Here is a 25,216-nt window from a genome sequence, read left to right as displayed (position 1 = left end):
TTCTTCAGTTCGGCACTTTATCCATGTCCTGTCAATCCCTATATCATTAAATGGTAGAATTGGTTGGGACCCTGGGGTTGAATCACTTTTATACTACATACACAGAAATTGAAGCCATGATACATAAAATTACTTGCCTTAGGCAAGTTTATGGTAGAAGTACATGTCAAAACATATTTTCAAAAACATATTCTCTTGAAAGTACATTCTTTTATATAAAATTTATTCTGAAATTGAACATCATGTCATTTTGAAAATATATTAAAAGATGTTTTGTACTGTGAAATACAATATATTTTTTAAAGTGTTCTCAAGAGATGTCCTACCAGCAAACTGGAAGTTACAGTCCCCAAGATGGAACATTATCATTTCTAAAATCATCAATGTTTTCTTACGGTAGAAATAAGAATGCAAATTATATACTACTTTATGTTAGGGCCATGATTGGATGGTGATAGTGCCTAAATATCTAAAAGATTTTCTGTAATCAATTATTATTTTTTCATCACACCACATGGGAAAGTAAAATCGCAATTCAATAGGATAAAATTTTTCAGTATCAAAATCACACTTTCATTATTTAATGTTGTGTTACTTTTCCTAGGATCCATTGTAGTTTCTCTTTTAGTTTTTCTATGACAGCTGTTGACTTTTCAGCCATCCTGAACAGATCTTGTCTGCTGGACATGGGACTTGAGGACCTTGATGAATGGAGTAGACTACAGTTCAATGTTGTAGACAACCTTACTGCAGTTTCAGTATACTTTTATATACAAATTAAACAAAGAAAGCAATACTCCAAGAAGTTTGCCTGAATTCAGAAAAACATGACTGGAAAAATGGGTAAGTTTAAGTAGATGTCAGAAAACGTATACTAAATATTGAGGAAACCAAGACAAAGAAAGACAGTTATCTCATGTACTCACTCATAGGTGTTTTTTAAACATAAAGCAAAAAAAAAAAAAAAAAAAAAAAAAAAACAGCCTACAAAACACAACCCCAGAGAACTTAGACAGCAACGAGGATGCTAAGAGAGACTTACATAGACCTAATGTACATGGGAAATGGAAGTAGAAAAAGACAAGATCTCCTTAGTAAATTGAGAGCATGGGAACCTTGGTGGGGGGAGTGGCAGGGAGGGGAGCAGAGAAAAATGTAGAGTTCAATAAAAATTAATTAAAAAAAGAAAATTCCTAAAAAAAAGTTTAAAAAAGAAAGTAAAAAAAAAACCCAATATTTACAAAGTAGCTCTTTCACCAAATGTTTTTTTTTTTTTCTTTTTCAGGACAGACACCATTGTCCAGCACATACTATAAATTTTATCTAGTGAGGCAAACAGGCAAAGCAGAAAGCCATATTCAGATTCAGGTACACTGACCACATAGGGTTTTATATCTGTGTTCTGACATTCAGCAAGAATTAGATGACAAAATGCCTAAAAAACACCAGGATATGACTTAGATCTTCCTCAAATACTCACTTTACTGTCTCCTGGAAAAATGAGGGGATTTATATATTTATAATTCATGTACTTTTAAAGTTGTTTAATTTTCATCTTATGATACAATTGGAATTTTATAGCCTTAACATATGAATGGAAAATGTGGATGTTACATACTCTCCTTAGAGTTTAAGGAACTCAGATGTTCTGGCAGAAGGACAAATGAAACTGAGTTACAGGGAGAACACAGACTTCATAAAGGCACCTCATTGCTTTGCTCAGTGCTTTACGCCAATTTACTACAACATGGATCTGTGGGATGTTACTGTGCGTCCCTTTATACATTGTGACTAAAATGATTGAACTTTGCTACTTAAAGTGGCTTAATAGGTATACAATGAAAGAATTATAATCAAGAAACCACTCAGATATGGGCAAGCTTAGTACATGATATGGACATTCAAGATATTAGGGACCTTGTTATTTTCTTAACATATATAAGAAACATGGTCTATATGAGAATAGAAATATGATCATTGAATCTTTCAAGTGTAAAGTCTGTAATATATTTTGAAATTTCAGGTAATTGAAGTTGAAAATTTTCTAACACAGAAGTAATTTCTTTTAAAAGTAAAAATATTATAATCTACTAATATTTTCACATTTCTGCTACCCTGGGTTTCTCTTGAAAATTTAAGAATGAATATGCACATTTAACATAACATATATATGGTATATATGTTGTGTGTGTAAAATAAAAAAAGCATAGAACATTCTTTAGGTAAAACACATTGCAGTACATATTAAATGAACAATAGCCATAACAATCTGCTACTTTTCCCAAGGTGCAGAACAGCAATTCACTCTTCATGATGAGGTGTAATTGGTGACTGTACAAATATTATGTACTTTCAAAGAAATATGTTATTGCTTATTATTAGCTTCACAAATACATATAATCATAACTCAGTCCTAACCCTCTGGTAGTTTTTAGAATTCATATGCTATGCTTTATGTAAAGAAATGAACTGTTGTATTTATAAATGTAAACCTTCCCCTAGCTAACAAGATCATAGCCAAGAATCTTTCAAGACAAATTTACAGCTGTTTATTTTTCTGTGAGTCAATATACTTTTAAGCATGCTACAATGTTGTAATATAACAAAATCTAATTAACTAATTTCAGTTATAAAATAAATACATTAAATTCAAAATACGTAATCAATAGGAAAGAGTGTCACTATTTGTGAATGATATGCTGACTTTGACCAAATGACCAAACTGTCAACAACAATAACATAGAAATAAGAATGAATAGAAAAATAATTCAGAATATATCTTAAAAACCAACAGTGATTTCTTCCTTCTCTGATTCATTAATTAATATCTATAATATCTATATATATATATCTATATATCTATATATATATAGAGAGAGAGAGCAGGAAAGAGTTTTATATAAATTTCATTTAAATATTTGACAAATTCGAACCATTTGCTAAATATAGCCATAAAAACCATTTGCTATACAAAATGTTTAGGAGGCTTCAGGTTTTATTCTTTTAACAATACTATGTTCTTAGCATTTCCTTTGCTGTATAGTCAGTGATTAGTCTTTGCTTATATGTCCTGATTGAAAACACAAATGTAATAGAATTCTCCCACAGCTGTCAACAATATTACCAGAGATTCCACTTTTAACATTTTATCTCTTCTTAAACTTTTCTTTTTGTAATAGTATCACATCTTTAATTCACTTCTTTTTGGATCATTTCTTATGAAAACTCTCTCTCTCTCTCTCTCTCTCTCACGTTTTCTACTTCTTTTTTTACTGTGCAGCATTTTGAACTTATAAGTCAACAGAATTTTCTCTCCACATCCTTTGGGTTGGCTTCTAAACCACTTTCAATTTTCAAAATTATGATTACCACTTTCATATATTAGATTGAGATTTATAGTATTCAGGCAAGCAGGGATAAATAAAAAGTGTTACATATTAGAGTAAACCTTCAGTATATCCACCAATGCCCAGAGGCTCTAGCTTTGTCAATCTTCTAATAAGAAAACAAAGGAGAAGCAACATGGTGAGTAGATGATGGAGGGATGTTACCTCAAGGATTCACTTTTCCAATAAAGCAGAAATTACATTTTTCTATTTACCAACATTGTAACACAACAAAAAAAGATAAATATAAAACTCAAAGGAAAGTATGTAAGTGCCTTGTGCATTCAAGTATGCACAGTGCAATTCATTCCTTTGTTTCTTTGCTATGAATGCCAGCTGCATGCTGTGCTTTTACACAATTTCACTACAGGCTCCTTACTCATGGCAAAAGCAGTCAGAAATTAAAAAAGCTCATGAAAGTCAATATTGAAGAGTTACTTAACACAAGAAGTTTCCATTCTTGCAAATATTAATACATGGTGTATGTTCCTACAATAAATATATTTATCAATTGTTTTCTTGCTTTTGTAAGGAGCAAAAGAATAAGCTTACCACAGATCATGAATTTATATTAGATCATCATGTTTCTTGTCAATTATACAAACAGTGTGTATGTGTGTCTGTGTGTGTGTGTGTTTGTAAACTTAGTCTACTCACTTTTTTCAAACAGGCATTTTTTCTGCAGGCAAAGTGTACATTCTATTAAGCCAAATGCATGTCAATTTTTAAAGCTTGTATTAGATATAACCTGAGATAGACCAAGCTACACAACCTTCTCCCACGTGCAGAAGGCTTAGTTCAGTTTCATGGAGACTCCACAGCTGCAGGTCTAGAGTTCACAAGTTTCCACGACCTTGGTTCAGCTCTCTCTGTAGACTTCCTTCTCAGGATCTTGACCTCTCTTGCTTATATTATATACCCTTCCCTTTCTCTCTTTGACTGGATTCCCGGAGCTCGGTCTGCTGCTTGGTTGTGGATCTCTGCATCTGGTTCTATCAATTGCTGCATGAAGGCTCTATGATGGTAGTTAGGATAGTCATCAATCTGACTACAGTGAAATCTACTTCAATCACCCTCTCCACTTTTGCTAGGAGTCTTAACTTGGGTCATCCTTGTGGATTCCTGGGAATTTCCCTAGGACAAGATTTCTCCCTTCAATTCAAAGAAAAACGAGTTATTTATTTCTTCCTCTAAAAAGAAATTTCAACACATGCATATTATTTGTTTAAAATTATAGGGCTTTTTTTCCTAGGCTGCACTTTAAACTGATTAATATTGTTCAATTCTAGAGTCTGGATCACAGGACGGATGCTACGTTTCCTAGTTTCATTCAAGGCATTAACTGCTTATTTAGTTTAAAATAAATGGTAATGATATAGGGCAGTAGAATGAATATCACTGACTAACCATTCAGTACTCTATATATAGTGCACCAACAAACATATAAACATATTCTCCTCCTCATATTTGAAATTACATTTTACATTGAAAAAATAGCAAAAAAATACATTGAAAAATACAATAAATTAAAACAATGACAACACAAAACAAGCAAACAAAATCCTGTCAAAACTTCCCTGAAGGCTATACTAAAAGTGCAGAAGGTTAAACAGATTCTGGAAAATACATTGCAGGTTAAATAGAAAATTGCTGAAGGTAAAATTGCCTAAAGGAAACTAGAATGGGGAGGTCAGTTGATTTAACCTCATGTGCAGACTCTAGCACTCTGAGAAGAGCCACCAGTGAAAACTTGTACATACTATCATATAGATCAAATCAACAATTCACAGAACTCACCCCGCAGCTTAAATATCCTTTGTAAAATCCAAGGGACTAATCTCATTTGAGCTCTAATATTTTCCTCTAGCTAATACTGTTTGCATAATTTTGCTTTTATTAGATTTTACATTCAAGTATAAGGAAATACTTCAGTTTTGAAATAATCTCATAATCTGTACAGTGCTATAAATAAGAAATTTTAAGTAGAAATGGGGTAAAAAATATTCACAAAGCAATAATTCTTCCCTAGCAGTGAATGAGGCATTAAAAGACATTAATGCAGTTTTTATTTCTAATCAAAAGAATTTTTCTTCAATAACTATTGTATCATTGTAAGAAAGGTTCGTTTAATTTATTAAGAATAATAAAAATTAAAGATATTAGCTCTATAGGCTAATGAAATGAGTAACAAATACTAACATACTTGCATTGAACAATATTTCAATGATAGTTTTAGAATGAATTAATCATTTAAAACTACAGTTCTCATTTCAAAAGAAACAAGAGACTGTTTTGAACTAAATTTGTTTGAACAGGAACAGTGAACTTTTTCTGCTTCAGGATGTGAATTCTTTCTTTTTTTTAAATTTTTTTCTTTTTTATTTATTTTATTTTTTTTATTATTGAGAAAAAAATTTCCGCCTCCTCCAAGCCTCCCACTCCTCTCCCCCTTCCCCCACTCCTCTCCCCCTCCCTCTCCAGTCTGAAGAGCAGTCAGGGTTCCCTGCCCTGTGGAAAGTCCAAGGTCCTCCCCCCTCCAACCTGGTCTAGGAAGGAGAACATCCAAACTGGCTAGGCTCCCACAAAGCCAGGACATAAAGTAGGATCAAAACCCAGTGCCATTGCCCTTGGCTTCTCATCAGCCCTCATTGTCCGCCATATTCAGAGGGTCCGGTTTTATCCCATGCTTTTTCAGTCATAGTCCAGCTGGCCTTGGTGAGCTCCCAATAGATCAGCCCCACTGTCTCAGTGGGTGGGTGCACCCCTTGTGGTCCTGACTTCTTTGCTCATGTTCTCCCTCCTTCTGTTCCTCATTGGGACTTGGGAGCTCCGTCCAGTTCTCCAGTGTGGGTCTCTGTCTCTATCTCCATCCATCGCCAGATGAAGGTTCTATGGTGATATGCAAAATATTCATCAGTATGGCTATAGGTTAGGATCATTTCAGGTTCCCTATCCTCAGCTGTCCCAGGAACTAACTGGGGACCTCGCCTTGTGAATTCTTGAGTTTTCACTCCACTCCTCAAGTTTCTTACTTGCTACCATGATTCCAACAAATAGCAGAATCCTTTTGCTCTAGAATCACAAGCCCAAATAAATTCATTCATAAGTTGCTTTAGTTATTGTGTTTTATCATTGAAACAGAAAAGTAACTGAAACCAAAGTTATTTGCAGAGAATGGCTTCTTTCTCTGACAGACATGATTATGCTAATTTCTATGAAAATGTGGAAGACTTTGGGACTTTGGAGTAGAACAGTAGTTAGAAGCTCGAGGCAAGGCTTAGTGGTCCTCTATTTTGATTTTCCTGAAAACAGATAATGAAAAAAAAAATCCTGCTATGTTTTAGAATTTCATTAGACCAGCATTTCGACCCTCCCTATGCCCCATTCCTCCTTTGTGGAATAGTATTATGTATTCTTTGCCATCATTTTGGAAGCATATAATTTTCTTTTATTTTGAATGTGGAAGTTACCATTAAGATATTCTCTTGAATCACAGAAGTGTCTTTGGACTTTAGAACTTAAAGAGTATTGAGACTGCAGAAGAATGCATTTTGTGTTACGATTTGGCCATAAATCTATGGGGTCCAGTGAATAGGATGTGGTGGTCTGAATGACAATGCTTTCTATTAGGCTAATGTACTTGAATATATGTTTTGCAACAGGTGGGGCTGTTGAAAAGGACTAAGGTGTTACTTCGTGGGAGAAGATTGTTAGTGGAAGCAGGCTTTGAGAGTTTAAGGCAAATACATTTACTGGTTCAGTCTTTCTTTTTTGTGTTCACAGATGAATTTCCACACAAATTTAAATTAGAAGGGGTTTATTTTATGCAATATCTATAGAGTATACTTAAATACAGGGATCATACTATGTGATTGAGAAAAAAATAAGACAAAGAATTATTACATTTATGATTCATTATTTCTGCATTATAAAATAGATTGAGACAGTTAAATTTTTAATCTATTATTTGATAACCCAAATAATGAACAGGTTCAATTCATGCCATCTTAATTTACTCTGTCATATGCATCCATTATGGAAAACAATTTTTATGTTCATTTATTTAAATGAATTTCAACTTCTTAGTTTTGAAATGATTCATCATATTTCCTTTATGTAAAGCATTTTACATTGCATCTGTTTCCAGTGTTTATGCTATCAATATTAAATATTAAATAAAGATTTATTGATAAACATATAATTACTGGGAGGTCATCTTTTCACATCCTCTCTCTGTTGATTGGAATACCTACAAAATGAAAAGTTTGTAGTTTTTAATGTTATATAAATCTTTAAGATAATATTTAGAAAAAAGCTTATTTATACAGCCAAATTTTACTATAACAAATTAAATATTAGAAATTATTTTGTACGAATTAAGCAAATATTTTACTTTGCAAGCTTTAAATGGTGTCTTCGGTAAATTTTATTCTCTTCAGGTAAAATTTAATCACATACTTAAGTCTTTTATTCAGTGCTCAGTTTAATACATACAGTTATGATACATAACTCAAAATTGTTCTCATTTCTAGCCTAGTAACCAATTAGTCTGTTATGTTACATAATAAAGACTTCAGGTAGAAATAAGATCACCATCAATTGTCTTCAAAATAGGAAAAATTAGCCTGGATTCAATTCAGAAAAATTGATACAATCATAGAGCTTTTTAAATGGGGAAGTAAAAGAGAAAATTTGGGCAATGTAATGAGAAAAGCTGACCCAATGTCGTTTAGTTTGAAGATAAGGTAATTGGTTAATGAACTAAGCAATATGAGCAGCTTCACAAAATTGAAAAGGTTAGTGGAATAGCTTAACTGTTACAGCCTCTGGTAAGAAATGAAGACTTCCTGACCTGGACTTCATTCCTCTGAGATACAATCTGTACTTCTGCGTATTGAAATGCGATGTAATAAACTTTTGTTATTTTAAGTTACTAAATTTTTGGCATTTTTCAGAAACTATAGAAAACTACTCTATTTTCTCAAAGGCGGAAGAGACCTCTAGTAAATCTAAGGCATTAGAATATAATAAAACTAAACGTTTTAAGGGAAATTCTCAATGTCATTACACAACAGTTTTAAATTTTCCTCTTATTGCTGCATGTAAGTTACAGGGTTTTTTATTTTATTTTATATGTCTCTGTGTTTTGTCTGCATGTATGCATGTACATCATGTGTATGTCTGCTACTTGCAGATGTAGGAAAAAATACATTGGATTAACTGGAAGTAGAGTTGTGCAGTTAATGTGTAGAATGGAACAATTTCACTTGAAGACAATATTGGAATTAGACAACAATAGTAAATAATATAAAATGGTTTTAGAATACATGGAAATAATATGCAAGAACTGTGTGTCACCATGAAAGACCAAAACTTTGAATTTTAAGTAATGCTGCAGTAGAAGATTCCCAGTTCAAAGGCATAGACCATATTTGTAACCAGAATAGAGATGAAAACTTTCCCAAATTAAGAAAAGGTATTCACACACTTAAACAAAGAACACAAATTTGATATGACAATGAAAAAAACTCCCCTTGGTATATCATAGCTAAGTTATTATATGCACAGAAAAAAATAAGGTTTGGAAAGCTGAAAAAAAAACTGCTACAAGTCACATACAAAGAAAAATGCATCTGAATAACAGCTCAAGAGAGACTTTGAAAGTTAGAATAGATATTAGCCATCTATATACCAACTTCTGAAAGAGGATGAATGTCTATTTAGGCTGTATCCAGAAAAAAAAAACTATATCTCATAGTTTAAAAACAAAGAAACATTCTCCATCTCCACCCTCCCACTCCCCCAAGCTGTTGCCAGTCCTTCCCTTCCCACTTCCCTTTCCCCCTCTCCCCTTTCCCCAAACCTCACCCCACCCCTGTCCACACCCCCATCCTCACAACGTTTTCCCAATTTCCAGGAGTATCTATAAATGTTTTTCTTTTGGTTCACCTTGTTATTTGGCTTCTCTGGGCTTGTGAACTATAGGCTTAATGACCTTGGTTTATGGCTAGAGTCCACAAATGAGTGAGTACATACCATATTCATCTTTTTGGGTCTGGGTTATCTCACTCAGGATAGTGTTTTCTATTTCCATCCATTTGCATGCAAAATTCAAGATGTCATTATTTTTTTACCGCTGAGGAGTACTCTACTGTTTATATATCCCACACTTTCTTTATCCATTCTTCCATTGAGGGGCATCTAGGTTTTTTCCAGGTTCTGGCTATTACAAATAATGCAGGGAAGAAGATTCCTACATTAAGAGATCCATTTTAGGGTTGGCAAGAGACTGGGCTCTAGAGGGGATCCCAGGTGTCCACGGGGATGTCCCCAGATAGGTCCTTGGACAGCAGAGGAGAGGGTACCTGAATGGTCCTTGCCCCACTATGACGTTAATGATTGTCTCGAATATCACCATGGAATCTTCGTTGAATCTTCGTCCGGAGACAGATGGAGATTTAGACAGAGACCCTCATCAGAGGACTGGACTGAGCTCCCAAGATCCAGTTGAAAGGCAGAAGGAGGGAGAAGATGAGCAAAGAAGTCAGGACCGCAAGGTGTTGGTCCACCAACTGAGGCAGTGTGCCTGTTCTAATGGGAGCTCACCAAATCCAGCTGGACCGGGTCTGAATGAGCATGTGATCAAACCGGAATCTCTGATTGTGGCTGTCATTGGGGGCTGACTGAGAAGGCATTGATAAAGGTACTGGGACTTGATTCTACTGCATGTACTGGCTTTTTGGGACCCTAGCCTATATGGATGCACAGCTCCCTAGGCCTGGATGTAGGAAGGAGGGCCTTGGACTTCCCACAGGACAGGGTTCCCTGTCCTCTCTCAAGCAGGGTGGGAGAGGGAGGAGGGAGTGTGGGGGAGCAGGAGGGGATTGGGAAGAGGGAAGGAAGTGTAAATAATTGAATGGAAAAATAAAATAAAATAGTCCAAAAGGATTCATGTACACAAAACCAGCCCTACAGATAATACAAGAGTGGGTTTTCAAATGCAAGGTTCAAAGTATGATTTACTACTGTATGCATTATGCAACTTAATATGAACAAATAGAATGTCTGACAAAATGAACTCCCTCAGAAAAAAGTTTTTTAAAGTGTCATTTAGAGACACTTTGTTTAAATTGAAAACAGAACTTTCTGAGAAATTTACTCCACACTCTACAACATCTCCAGTGACATGCATAGCGAACTGTCACAAAAGTTCAAATTTTAGTTTCTAATTGGATCTTAATCACTATGGGAAAGAAAACTATTTTTTGCAATATAATGCATTTTTAAATATTTCACAAAATCTTGTCATTTGCCTAGGCTGGACAGCTGTGTGCTTGCATAGATTAAAAGGGATGTTTTATTCAAGTTTAAAGTTAACAAAAGTCTGAGTTGTCTATAATCTTAAAGGCAGATATGTATTGCAGTGGCCTGATTCATTCTGTTGTTCCTTTTGCAAATGTAGTCTAATATTTTAAAGGGAAAATAAAAATACTTTGCTAAACTGTGTTAATATTTCTGTAATTTTCTTGTTACCAAAGATATAATTTCCCATCAGAAAGTTAAAACAAATTAGGAGAATCCACTAACAGCAGCCAATTCAAAATTAATATAGCTTTAAATTTCCTTCAAATTCTTTATTATTTAAACTGGAATTCTAGAAATTGTATAACCATTTTTTTGTTTCATTTTTGCTTTGGAGTCAAGCTTTGTCTGTGAAAGTTTGCCTGTCCTGGAATACTTAAAAACATAAATGTAGGCCTCCTGGCCTCTAAGTCACAGCCATCTGTCTGCCTCTGCTGCAGAGTACTTGGAGTCGAGGATGTGCTATCACATGCAACTTAATCAAGTTTTAAATCAATGAAAGAATTTAGTTTTATTAAAATATGAATGAATGATTAAGAGTTGTTTCTATATGATCTGAATAATCCAACTATTTTTCTTACTATTGAACAAATAATATTTCGTGTAGCTCATATAGCCTTTTATTATTAGATATATAGGATTTAAATATAATATATGTGAAATTTTCCTGTTATATTTTTTCTACTTTTATTATTTTAAAAACAATATGATTACCTCATTTTGCCATTCTACTTTGTCTTTCCATACCTCTGTTACATATTTCATTAGAGCCTCTGTTTCATTAATTGTTACATGCATATATATATATATATATATATATATATATATATATATATATATATACTTTCCTAAATACATAAATGCAATTTCCTCAGTCTCTGTAATGTTATTCTGTAATATTACTAGATTGCTCAGCAACCTCAACTTTTTCCTCATTTTCAAAATTTCTTCAATGTGGTAAATGTGAACTGAAGTTTGCCTTTAAATAAAAATGTTTTCTTTTCATTTGAAGATATTTATTAAAGATGTATCTCTTCTGCCTTATGTATCTGGACATGGAACAAAGATAATCAGGGTCCGCTTTTATATAGGCTTAAAATTTAGTGAGTCTACGGTTACCGTACTCAAGCATGTCCAAGATTACACTCAACATCTATGCTGGAATCTAACTCTCGCATATTTTACTTTTATCAGTATGGGCTAAAGGAATGAGGTAAACATTGTCAGCATTAAGATAAAATCTCATTTAATGGGCATTTTAATATTTTGGTTCCTGTTCTCATTCATATTAACATATGAATAATACATACACCAAGTTGCATGACAATAATTCTGTACCACATGCTGTTCACTTATAAAACTTTAAATTTACAAATCACTGCCTCTGGCTTTTAAAATGTAATAACGAAGTCTGAGTGAACAAGACACTTATTTCTTAACTTTATATTTTCATACAAAAATATTTTTTATTTATTTGATTTTTGGGATTATGATTCAGTCACAACATTTCTTACTCCCTTTTCTGCACTCAGAAGCCACGCTCCCATATGACTCTACCATCATCTTGCAAATTTATGGCTACTTTTGTCACTAATTTTTATGACATATATATATATATATGTGTGTGTGTGTGTGTGTGTGTGTGTGTGTGTGTGTATTTAGACACACACATAGATAATTCCAATTATAACCTGTTCAGTCTGTATAATGTCACTAGTATGCATGTGGTTATGGATGAATGTGGTAATATGCAATGAATTTTTTTACTGAGAACAACCACCTCCCAGGTCATATAATATATTCTAATCACAGTTTCCATTCAACAAGTTCTCCCAAATACTCTTCATTTTCCCATCTATATCAAACAAGCAAATAATAAAACAATTTTGGATATATTGTGTACATATCAAGATATGTTGACTGATGTGTTCTCTAGTGTATTGGTATAACTTTAAAAAAATTATTCATCTTGTGATAATAAAGAATGTGACATTTTGTCATCATTTTATTAGTATTTAATATGTTTCCCCTGGGGCTAACTGGGAAGTGAATTTCAAAATTGCATTGTTAAGCCAGATACTGATATGGAATTTAGCAACCTCAATTTCAGGAAATAATTCAGGAGACCAGGTTATTCCTATGTCATATACCTCAACCTGTCAAATCTGCATGTAATAGTTTAAAGTTATATTAGATTCAGTTCTAAGATTGATTCTTAATTTTGCTTTTATCAAGCTCACTGCCAAAATAAGAACCTATGACTTTGAAAAGAGTTGTTATTAAAAGAATGAACATCAGTGATGATATATTGGTAACACGTCATATTTATCCATTTATGGATTTATACAGCACTATTCTTTTTTGAACAAAGGAAGAACATGTTCAAAAATGTAAAAATTATTCATTCTAAAATATATATGAAAATGGTTTATGAAGAGTTAATGTTGTTAAGTAAAAGAAAAAACTCTTTCAGAACATATGAGTATATATGAAAAACATGCACTTTAAATAAAGATTTGCCCAAGTTTCAAGTTTACTTTTAGAAAGAGCAGTTGCTTTAAGCATATCAGAAGTGGTAATTATTCAACTATCAATTAATGTGTATTTATTTTTAATCTACTTGACATGCTTAAATAAACTATAACAGGCATAAAAAGGATGGGTAAAAGAATCTTTCAGAGTCAATCTGATTTGCATTTCCCTGATGGCCAAAGATGTTGAGCAATTTCTTATGTCTTTTGGCTATTTGAGATTCGTCAGTTGAGAACTCTCTGCTTTGATCTGTACCACAATTTTAATTGAATTATTTGGTATTTTGATATCTAGTCTCCTGAGTTCCATATATTTATTAGAGATGAGCCCTCAGTCACAGTGGGGTTGTTGAAGATCTTTTCCCTTTCTGTAGGTTGTCGTTTTGTCTTATTGACCATATCTTTTGCCTTTCAGACGCTTCTCAAATCAGGAGGTCCCATTTATTGAATGTTGTTCTCAGAGTCTGTGTTACTGTTGTTATATTTAGTAAGTGGTCTTCTGTGCCAAAACATTCAAGAATATTTTCTATTTTCTCTTCTGTCAGGTTCAGCGTAACTGAATTCATCTTGAGGTCTTTGATCCACTTGGACTGGAGTTTTATGAATGGGGATAGATATGGATCTATTATCATTCTTCTATATAACATCCAGTTATGCCAGCATCATTTATTGATATGCTTTCTTTTTTTTCCATTATACCATTTGGCTTCTTTGTCAAACCTTTAATTCCAACACTCAAGAGGAATAGAAGGAGGGATGAGACAGGAATTCCTGTTCTTTTTCTTCAGAATATTCCACAGAGGTAAGAACTCTGTAGTATCTCAGCTGCTTTGGTTTTTCAGATCTTCAGCTGGAACCCCAATATTTGTCTCTGGGATTTAATTATTTGTGCTACATCTTTCACTCAATATGTTGCACAAACCCAAGACCCTGAGATTAAGAATCTCATGCTCTACTGACTGATATTTTGTTTATGATCTAACAAATAATGCTTGTTGGAAGATGAGAGTGCAAAACTAGACACAGTAGTCAACCGTACAAGCCAATGGTGGTAGCACACAGCTTTATTCCCAGCACTTAGTCATATAGGCCGGTGGTAGTGCAACATATGCAAGAACAAGAGAAGAATACAAGGTGGGATGAGATAGGAACTCATACTCTTTTCTTTCTGAAGATTTTGTAGAGGTAAGAACTCTCTGGTGGTTGACAGTTTTGCTTCTCTTATCTTTCAGCTTGAATCCTATTATCTGTCTCTGAGTTTTATTAGTCATGCTACAGATTTAACCCAGGATAGCATCTTACACTTATTAGAATAGCAAAGATTGAAAACACTGATGAAAGCTTATGCTGAAGAGAATATAGAGTAAGGGGAATGCTCCTCCATTCCTTGTGGCAGTGCAAACTTGTACAGCCACTTTGGATATCAGTATGGCAGTTTCTCAGAAAATTGGGAATCAATCTTTGTCAAGACCAAGCAATAGCACATTTGTGCATATACCCAAAGAATGTACAATCCTACCACAAGGATATTTGATCAACAATGTTCATAGAACTATATTTCATAATGAAAGGACTTGGTATTAACCTAGATGCCCATCAACTGAAGAATGGATAGAGAAAGTGTGGTCCATCACCACAATGGAGTATTACTCAACGGTTAAAAATGACATTTTGAAATTTGCAGGCAAATGTATGGAACTAGAGAAAAAACATCCTGAGTGAGGTAACCCAGGCCCCAAAAGACAAACATAGTATGTACTCATGAATGGGTGGATATTAGATACAAAGCAAAAGACAACCAAGCTACTATCCACAATCCCTTAGAGGTTAGGTAAAAAGGGAGACCCTATAATGGAATCACATGGAGTACCTGAGGAAGGAAAATAGTTAAGGTCTCATGGATAAACTGGAAGGGGGTGTAAGGAATGGGCTGAGGGAATGAAACAGGAGGAATCAAGAAGACTGAGATTGGGGAGGAAAAAATGGAGAGAACAAAGAAAGAGATATATTGATACAGGGAGCCTTTAGGGGTTAGAGAGAAACCTGGTGTTAGAGAAAGTCTCAGGAATCCACAACAATGACCTCAACTAAGACTCCTGGGAACAGAGGAGAGGACATCTGAATTAAAGACCTTCCACTTTAATCAGATTAGTCACTAGACTACTCTAATGATCATTATAAAACCTACATCTAGTAAGCTGCAGGAAGCAGATACAGTGACCCATAATCAAGCACTGGGCTGAGCTCCTTTAATTCAGCTGAAGAAAGAGAGAAGGGATCATATGAACAATGATGGTCAAGAGCTTGATGGGGAAAATTGCAGAGATGACTGACAAGAGCCACTGGGAGTTCACAGACTGTATTGACAGCTGAGGTACCTGCATGGGACTAAACTAGATCCTCTGAATGTAAATGATATCCATGTGACTTGATCTGTTGGTGGGGAGGGCTGACAATGTCACCAGGACCTATCCCAGGTATATAAAATTGCTTTTAAAGTGCATTGCCTATGGTGGATAATTTGCTCAGCCTTGATATGGTGGGGAGGTACTTAGGCCTGCCTCTAATTGATATATCAGACCTTGTTGACACTCCAAGAAAGGCATTACTCCCTCTAAAGAGTTGTTGGTGGATGGAAAGCACAAGGTGGGAGTGGGAGAAGGGGAAGGAAGAAAAACTGGAGTTGGCATATGTAACAGTCAATATCCTGCTCTTCTTCCAGGCTGGTTTCTTTCTACCCACCAGGCCCACACACTAGTTCCCAAAACCCCTTATAAAATAATCACTCTGAGGCTTATTATAAGTTCCTATCTTCTAGTCAATGACTTAGTCATTAAATTAACCCATTTCTGTTGGTCTGTATATTGCCATGAGGCTATGGTTTACAGGTATGGCATGATACTCCTTTGGCAGCTACATTGTATTTGATCTCTCCATCTCTGTCTATTTGTTCAGATTTTCCAACTAGCTACAACCTGTCCATTAGCTAAAACAGCTATATTCATCAACCAATTAAAGAAACACATATACAAGACATCCCACATCAGGTATGTAAAATGAAAATTAAATTTTAAATAATAACATATGACTAAAGAAAAAATATTTTCAATGAGGTATACTGGCAAAAAAAATTTCTGAAAAATCAATGGAGCGATAAAGCTGCCAGCGAACATAAATGAAGAATTTCCAAAAAAAAAGTTCAGTATGCTTAATGAAAGCACAGAAATGACATAAAAATTTCCAGACAGAAGACAATATCTTAGAGAAATTGAAATGAATTAGCTACCTAAAACTTTGGGATTATTTAGAATTTATGTAGCATAAAGCACTTCAAAATTGAGAGAATCTGGGGGAAGAAATCGTGTTTTGAAAAGAAAATTAAAATAAGAGTTAAGAATGTTAACGGGAAAGGATACAAAAAGCCCCTTTTCATCCCATTAATAAAGGATTTACTGCTCCTTAGACATAGTAGAATTTCATTATGTGAGTTAAACATGTTTCAATTTTATAATAGCCATAAATTAAATAATTTTAGCAAAAATATTGCTTTAATAACTTTCTAGAAACAGAACACGGTAAACTCCAATATTACTTTACTATTTTAACAATTTCCATTCTTAGTCTGTGACATATGAGTGAGTGCAAAGGGTCTATTTTATTTTAATTATTGTCATATTCCATAGTTGATATTTCGACCACTATGCTTCAAAGATTTTTTGTGCTCTGATGCATGACCTATTTCTTAGAAAGCACATATGTTCCTGAGGGTGATATATTTTTTTTCAACATTGAGCACTGGCACACACTTCGAAGCACAGTGTTTTATTTCATATAGCATGTAGAATCAAATCAATTAGAATTTCTATCACATCATTCCCACACTGACATCTCTTTCTTTTTTTAATAGCCATGTTTAATTAACTCAAAAAAAATGTTTGCTTCCTGCTCATGCAGTGCCTATCCTGCTGGGCTACTAGACCAGTTCTAGGAGAAAAAGAAAGACAGCACCATCAGAAATAATGAGATGGGTCCAAAATAGAACAGAAATTCAGTCGTTCTTAAGAGATCTTGCTAAATTAAGCTTCTCATAATTGAGTCCTATGATAAATTGTCCAAAAGCAAATTCAAAGTGTTGACTTAGGTGACAAGTCCTAGTTTTTCATAGAACTTTATAGTGGAAATGAGAATTAGTGTGAATAAACTCTCCTAGACTAAAGCATAGGATTTATAAACTTAGTATAATTATACATAAGAGTTATCTATATATCCAAAATTTTAACAGTTTTTTTCTGAGCAATTATGAAATGTAGAATGTCTTAAGTGATTATATGTACTTAATGATTTAAAAAAATAAATCATTTTAATAAAATAAAATTTCATATTAAATTATAATATGAAAGAATTATAACAATGTACATATTAAAAGTTACTTAATATCTCATGCCATTTCATAATAATAAGCCAAGATAATATTAGGTTACTATATACACTTAATGATTTGTAAAATTCAAAACACTGAGATACAAACTACTGCTTAGAATCTGGAAAAGCAAAACTACTTTTTCTTTTCTGACAGAATTAAAGAAAATTCTAAAAATTTCTTTAAAAAAAAACCTCAAATTTTTATATGACCTAGTAGTTATGTTCTTAATGTTTATTCAGTTGTGTTAGAATTATGTATCTGTACATAAGAACACATTATAATAGCTACTGTTTTTTTTAAATTATTGAGGCTTGAAGGCAGACAACAATGTTGTTGATGTAAATGAATAAACAAATAGGGATACATCAAAAATAGAATATTATAATAAGAGAAACACAAGTGCTAATTTGCTTTGAGAAGACATAAGAAATGTTTAAAAATGCATATTAATACATGAAAGAAGCCAATTTAAAACCATTGTAGGATGTGTGATGCAAATTCTATTACAGTCTTAAAAAGACACTGAACATAGTAAAATTTTCAGTAACTGTTACCCAAACTATAAGAAGCATATATCCCAACATATATAATATAAATTCATATTATCTATGAATATAACAATGACATATACTAATATATACAGTATATACATCCATATTAATATACTATTTAAATATATATAATTTACTTTTTAATTTAAATTAAATTTTTCTAATTTAATTTTTTAAACTTAAAATAGTTAACTTGTGTAAAAGGCCAAAATACTACTTAGAAATAAATCTCTTGTTATTTTAGTTTAAGATAGGAAATAGAGCAGTTAATAAAGAAGAAATACATTTGTAACTTTTGTTGTTTAACTTCAGATAGCCACTTCCTTATGGATACATTTTAAAGTAAAATCCATATATTGTCTAGAAGGTGAGGCTCAGGGAACCAGACTCACAAACTTAGGCCTCAAAATTTAGATGACTAAGTAAAATACTAACTAAAATTGCTTGATATCAGTAATTATAACAAATTACATAGCTAAAAGAAGTTCTGATGATTTTCTTTGTATATATTTCCTGATGGCAAATTCTTTTTTTTTTTTTTTTTTGGTTTTTCGAGACAGGGTTTCTCTGTGGTTTTGGAGCCTGTCCTGGAACTAGCTCTGTAGACCAGGCTGGTCTCAAACTTACAGAGATCCGCCTGCCTCTGCCTCCCAAGTGCTGGGATTAAAGGCGTGCGCCACCACCACCCGGCATGATGGCAAATTCTTAAATCTCATTTTTTTTTCAGTTTCCCTGTTTAAGCCTCTAATCATTACTCAATAACTTTATGTTCTGATGTCCATCCAACATAATGAACTTTTTAAAAAAATAGTATGTACTCATCACAATGTTATACCTTCTTCTTCTTCTTCTTCTTCTTCTTCTTCTTCTTCTTCTTCTTCTTCTTCTTCTTCTTCTTCTTCTTCTTCTTCCTCCTCCTCCTCCTCCTCCTCCTCCTCCTCCTCCTCCTCCTCCTCTTCCTCCTCCTCCTCCTCCTTCCTGCCCAGCTGATTCTACTCTCTTATAAGGAAAAGAAGACCTAGAACTTAAAATTCCAAAGAAAACAATTGTGACAGTGGCCTTTGAGAGGCTGGATCACGTCAGGCGTGGCTTTGGGTAGCAAAACTCCACAGGAGTTCCTGCTTGGCCTCATCCTACTTGCCACACCTGGTTGTGGGATTCCGTTCCTGTTTCCTCGTTGTAATCTGTGGGTTTCCCTTTTAATAATGAAAACCTTAGTATATCCTATTCTGAGGTAGTGTGGGATTCCATTATTCACGTTTTCCCCACATCTGATGCATTCTGCTTCACATACCAAATACTGGACAGTCCCACCATTGGAAGCGTTGCCTTGTTACCAAAGATGGTTAGTTAATTCAGGCTCCATAGCCCCCATTCCCAGTAATCTTCTCAAGGTTTATCCTCATATATTCCAGGAAGTTTCCATTGGACTAGGATTGCACTTCACACCCTGCCCATGGCCCTCAATTCTAGTCAAGTCTATAGTACTTTCTTTCGATTCCCTCTCCCCAACCTGATCTTTCTTGTTCCCATTTCCATCTGTGCACAGTACACCTGTAAAATCATTTTTTTCCCTTCCTGAGAGATTCATGCATTCCCCTTCTTATTACTTACTTTCTCTGGCTCTGTGAATTATAGAAAGATTATTCTTTATTTAACAGCTAATATCCACTTGTAAATCAAGTTGTCATTGGTGGTATTAATTTTCACAATTTCTTCAGCAATGAAAAACTATATTTGATTCACTATTTTCTCTGTCTTAAGAAACACTAAAGTCTTCCATTTAGCCTTTCCAGCCACAATACCATACTCTACAAATTAGAAAACCAATGTAAAAATTCTGCCAATTTGCAGCATGTCTATCCCAATTATACATCCCAAGACTGGGAAAATAACCAAAGACTGAAACTACCAAAAGAAGTACTGAACAGATGAGAAACTGGGGCTTTAAATTTCTCAACGTCAACAGATAATAACTTCCACAATAACTTCAAAGTTTTAGGACTTATTTTTTAGAAAAAAATCAATGCCTTTACTTTCACTGCCAATATTTTCTGAGACTCAAACTTGAAATTCATTAGAATTTGTTCAACATCATCATAATCAGGGCTTGGGTTTGATCTTCTCTCAACTTAAGTTTTATGGCTGCTAGAGAAGATTCTCTTCCAGAACACATATAGAAAAATCTCCTCTATTTATGTGCAACTAGAGAAAGTCAGTTTGGTCACTAAGTTCATTAGTGCCCTTCACTGTATAATGGGATGCTAGAAGTTGCTTAATTTGACCACAGAGTTCCTTCTTTTCCTTTGTCAATTTATCCAGAGATACTAAGAAAAACCTAAAAGCATCATCATTTTCGCACAAAGAGTTAAAAGTTTGATATGCAGAGTCACCAAATACATTGTCTCTCACAATTGGTGAATCAGACAAACAAAATGAATTTGTATGCTCAAATTTGTATAATGGTTCACACTTTGGGTTTTCAGGACTCTCTAAACTTGCAGGACGAATCCAGTAACAGAAAAAACTAGGCCTGAGCAACTTAGAAAACATATTATAGATACTTAAAGTATACATTCCCATTTCTGTTTCGCTAGACACTTCTGGAACAAAAATGTATATTAGTCAGGGTTGTCTAGAGGAAAAGAACCTATAGAAGGAATATATATGTATATATAAACACACATATATTCTATATATATATATATATATATACACATTTGTAAGTGTTCATGCTATATATATAGATGTTGTATAAAGGGGATTTATTCTAAATATGTATATGCTGTGTCCATCTAGTCAAAGAATGGCTGCCTACAAATGAAATGTTCAAGAATTTCAGTAGTTCATCAGTCCAAAGCTGGTGTCTCAGGTGGTCTTTAGTATGTACCAGAATCCTAAAGTACTAGACTCTAATCCCAGTGAAAAAGTGGATTTCTAATGAAAGGGCAAGTAGGGAAATAGAGAGTGAATTTTCTTTTTCCATCTCCCTTATAGAGGATGCTAGCAGAAAGTGTGGCCTGGATTAAAGATGGATTATCCCTTTGCAAAAGATCTGGTTTAAAAGTCTTTCATCTCACCTCAAAGAACTAGATTAGTAGTTAGTCTTCTGACTTCAAGTTATTTAATTAAGAAAAAAATCCTTCACAAATGTGCTTTTCCATTTGGGTTTTAGTTAATTGCAGATGCAGTCAAACTGATAACGAAGAGTAGCTATTTCACCACTGTTACCCTGTCTCCATATAATGCCTTTGCCTCTTAGGATAATAAACTTGAGTTTTTGGATAGTCTGTTATGTCAGCCAATGCAGATAAATGCAACTTAAATTAACAAACAATATTAATAAGTACATGAATATTTTATGGAATCAATAAAGATCATGACCTAACATATCATTCATCAAAGAAAATCAAAAGCTTTCTCTTCATTAAAAATGAGTCAGCGAAAGAGGGCTCTCTAAAAAATGCTACTCATTAAACTTTTTGTGTTATATAAAGGTCTGAATGCTTTAGCATTTTGCTGTGAACATATCTTCATTATGGAACTGTCAGTGTCCTCACTGATATACAATGTCTCTGGGTCCTGGAGGCAAATGAACTGATAGGTACAAGGGTGTTAGGGCAAGAATGGAAGGAATAGACAGGCATTCCTGTGCAAATATGATGTTAATGCTCAAATATTAACATAGTTATTAAGAATAATTAATGTTTTGAAAATTTTATATCCCATACATAAAATATAGGAATAATGGATGGACAAACTATGCCTTTATGGTATGTCTCCTGCTAGCAAGTACAATATAGTTATCAACTGAAAAATTTGTACCATGGTGATAAACATTGAAATATCTTAAAAATAAGAAAAAATAAATAATTCCTAGCTTATAGCATTTAAATTTCATTGGTCAATCTTTCTCTTTTTCTATCTAGGTATCTAGCATTCTCTCTTTTTTTTTATTTACTCTTTTTTGAAAGATTTTCTACTGAGGAGATGTAATCTTGGTTTCTTTTCCCTTTATGTTTTGTAGGAGGAAGGACACTTGTTTGTCTCAGCTGCCCAGAACCAACCAAATACTTTTTGTTAATAAGTAGAAATTTCATTCTTTTGTTTTAGAGGTAAAAGAACTTAAAGTCAAATTAGTTCAAGGACAGTGATTGGGACAGGTGAGATGGCTTTGTGAGTAAAGGTTCTTGCCTCTGTACCTGAGTAGCTGAATACAGCTCCTAACCTTAGAAAGGTTTTTAGTTTGATATATTCTTTCTTTTTATGTAGTAAAATTTCTTTCATTACTCTCCATTCTATGAGTATTATTTCAGATGAGGGGATAAAGACATTTTATATTTAGTCAGAGATAATGTTAACAATATGTTCAATAGACTAAAAACTTGCTGAAAGATATGTTATTGTTGCTATAACCCCATCAAACTTCTAAAACATATTGACTAACAATGAGAAGTTATGATTCATAAAATTTTCTTATATGTTGTAAATATTTGGTTATATATATTTGCTACCAAAATATCATGTTGTATTACAAAATAAGAAAATTTGTGTAGAAAAAAAAAAATCATGCATTATCTTTAAAAAATAACATGCTGGAAATTTTAAATTTTTGCTTTTTATAAAATTCACTTTATTGTAATCAGATTACTCATGTGGGATTCCACTCTGTATCACTTACTTCAATGTAAAGTCTGGTTCACATATGAATATTTATCACCTATACCAAATGTAATACCTCTTTAAGAAAAATTTTCCCATAATAATAATTTTTTTGATGTAGAACTTAGTAACAACAACAAAAAGCTGATGGTGAAAAGTGTAAGTTGTTCACATACGTTGCAATGGGAACAGATTTTAAGAGATGGAGATTAATCTTGTGTGAAGGTTTTAAAGATGAAATAACACTGAATGAATAATTTAAGTATCCCTCTAAAAGTAACAAAATTAAAATCTATAAATGAAGCTACATAATAACTTAAAGATTCTTCCGAAGCTCTGGAGGCTGCCCGTATTTGTGCCAACAAATACAAGAGTTGTGGCAAGGATGGCTTTCATATTCGAGTGAGGCTTCACCCCTTTCATGTCATCCGAATCAACAAGATGTTGTCCTGTGCTGGGGCTGACAGGCTCCAGACAGGTATGCGTGGTGCCTTTGGGACGCCCCAGGGCACAGTGGCCAGGGTTTATATTGGGCAGGTCATCATGTCCATCCGCACTAAGCTGCAGAATAAGGAACATGTGATTGAGGCTCTTCGTAGAGCCAAGTTCAAATTCCCTGGCCACCAGAAGATCCACATCTCAAAGAAATGGAGCTTTATAAGTTTAATGCAGATGAATTTGAAGACATGGTAGCTGAGAAGCGACTCATTCCTGATGGCTGTGGGGTCAAATATATTCTTAATCGTGGTCCCCTGGACAAGTGGCAAAGCCCTACACACTCCTGAGGGCTTTCACGGTGCTCTCCTGTACCCTACCAAATCATGTTCAGTAATAAATCTCACATTCAGTCTGCTTAAAAAAAATTCTGATTTTGAGCATTCTTCATGGAAAACCATGACCCCCTTCTCAACTATATGAATACACAGAATATTTGAATGTCATATTATTTTCTAAAAATCTCTAAAATATAATTTTCAAGTGTCAAGAGAAAATCAACCAGAATTACTAAAAATGCCTTACGACCAACCAGCGCTTACACTAGGACCAGATAAGTGGAAGAACCTGAAAGCTACTGAAAGAGAAAGTATGGTAGTGATTGGAGTTACCTAGCTGCCTTGGAAACTCAGCACAGCTAGTGGATGGGACTAGAGGCAGGGGCACCATGCTGAACAGAGATGTTCATCTATCTTTCATAATTTTTGTAAACTAATAGGAGTACAAGGAACTTAGAGTTAATACCTTAGAATCAGCTCCTTAATCCAGATATTACAGATACTGCTATATCCTTAATCCAATCAAAGTGGATAATATCCAGTATGTTAGCATTTGCTTGGGTAATACTATTGAATGTGGTTTCAGTTCAGATATTTAAATTAACAAATTTTTTTTCAATTAAAAATAAATGAACAAACTCATCAAACAATGCAAGTGCATCAGTATAATTCCATCAGTTGGGAGATGGAGACAGGTAGATTGGAAATTCAAAGTCTTCCTCTATTGCTGTCTTTGTTAGGGTTTCTATTTCTGTGAGAAGACACCACAACCATGGCAATTCTTAAGAAGGAAAACATCTAATTGAGTGACTTGTAGTTTCAGTGGTTTAGGGCCTTATCATTTTGTCGGGACATGGTAATGTGAAGACAGACATGGTGCTGGAGCTGAGAGACCTACATCATGATCATTAGGGAAAAAAGTACTGTACAACTGGCTGTAGCTTGGGCATATATGAGACCTCAAAGTCCATCTACACAGGTATATACTTCCTCCAACAGTGCCATACGTACTCCAACAAAGCCAGACATTTAAATAGTGCCACTCCCTACAAGCTATGGGGACTAATTGCACTCAAACTATCACAAAAATATAAATAAATATAAGGTATACTGTAGCCTGACTTGCATGCGATCTGGCTTCAGCACAAAAAGATCAATCTAAACATTTAAACATAATGTCTTTATTAGTATAATGCATTCATTATTCCTGTATTAATATACTTATGTATGACTTATTTCACGAAGTATTTGTCATTAAGTCAACTTCATGCTATTCAAATATTTATAATTTATGGTTAGTTATAAATGTATGATATTCATTATTCTCATTACAGTCATGTATCATCACTTTTTAATCTTTTTTTTTCTTTTTTAAGAGACACCTATCTAAATCTCATAGGTAGTTCAAAGAATAAAGCAGATAAAAACAGAAAAACAAGTTAAACAAATTTAAGAAATACTAATTGGTTCAGTACACCAATAAAACTAGAAAGAAATGTTCCTGAAAATTATTTGTAGATGGATTATA

At 33.8% G+C, this 25,216-nt stretch overlaps 1 pseudogene; it reads left to right on the top strand.

Annotated features, from left to right (window-relative positions):
- Positions 1 to 20,715: 20,715 nt before the first annotated feature.
- Positions 20,716 to 23,751, top strand: LOC142835632 (large ribosomal subunit protein uL16-like; annotated as a pseudogene).
- The last annotated feature ends 1,465 nt before the right edge of the window (positions 23,752 to 25,216 follow it).

Source organism: Microtus pennsylvanicus, chromosome 15 (genome assembly GCF_037038515.1).
Source record: "Microtus pennsylvanicus isolate mMicPen1 chromosome 15, mMicPen1.hap1, whole genome shotgun sequence".
NCBI lineage: Eukaryota > Metazoa > Chordata > Mammalia > Rodentia > Cricetidae > Microtus > Microtus pennsylvanicus.
This window is presented reverse-complemented; position numbering and strand designations above follow the sequence as displayed.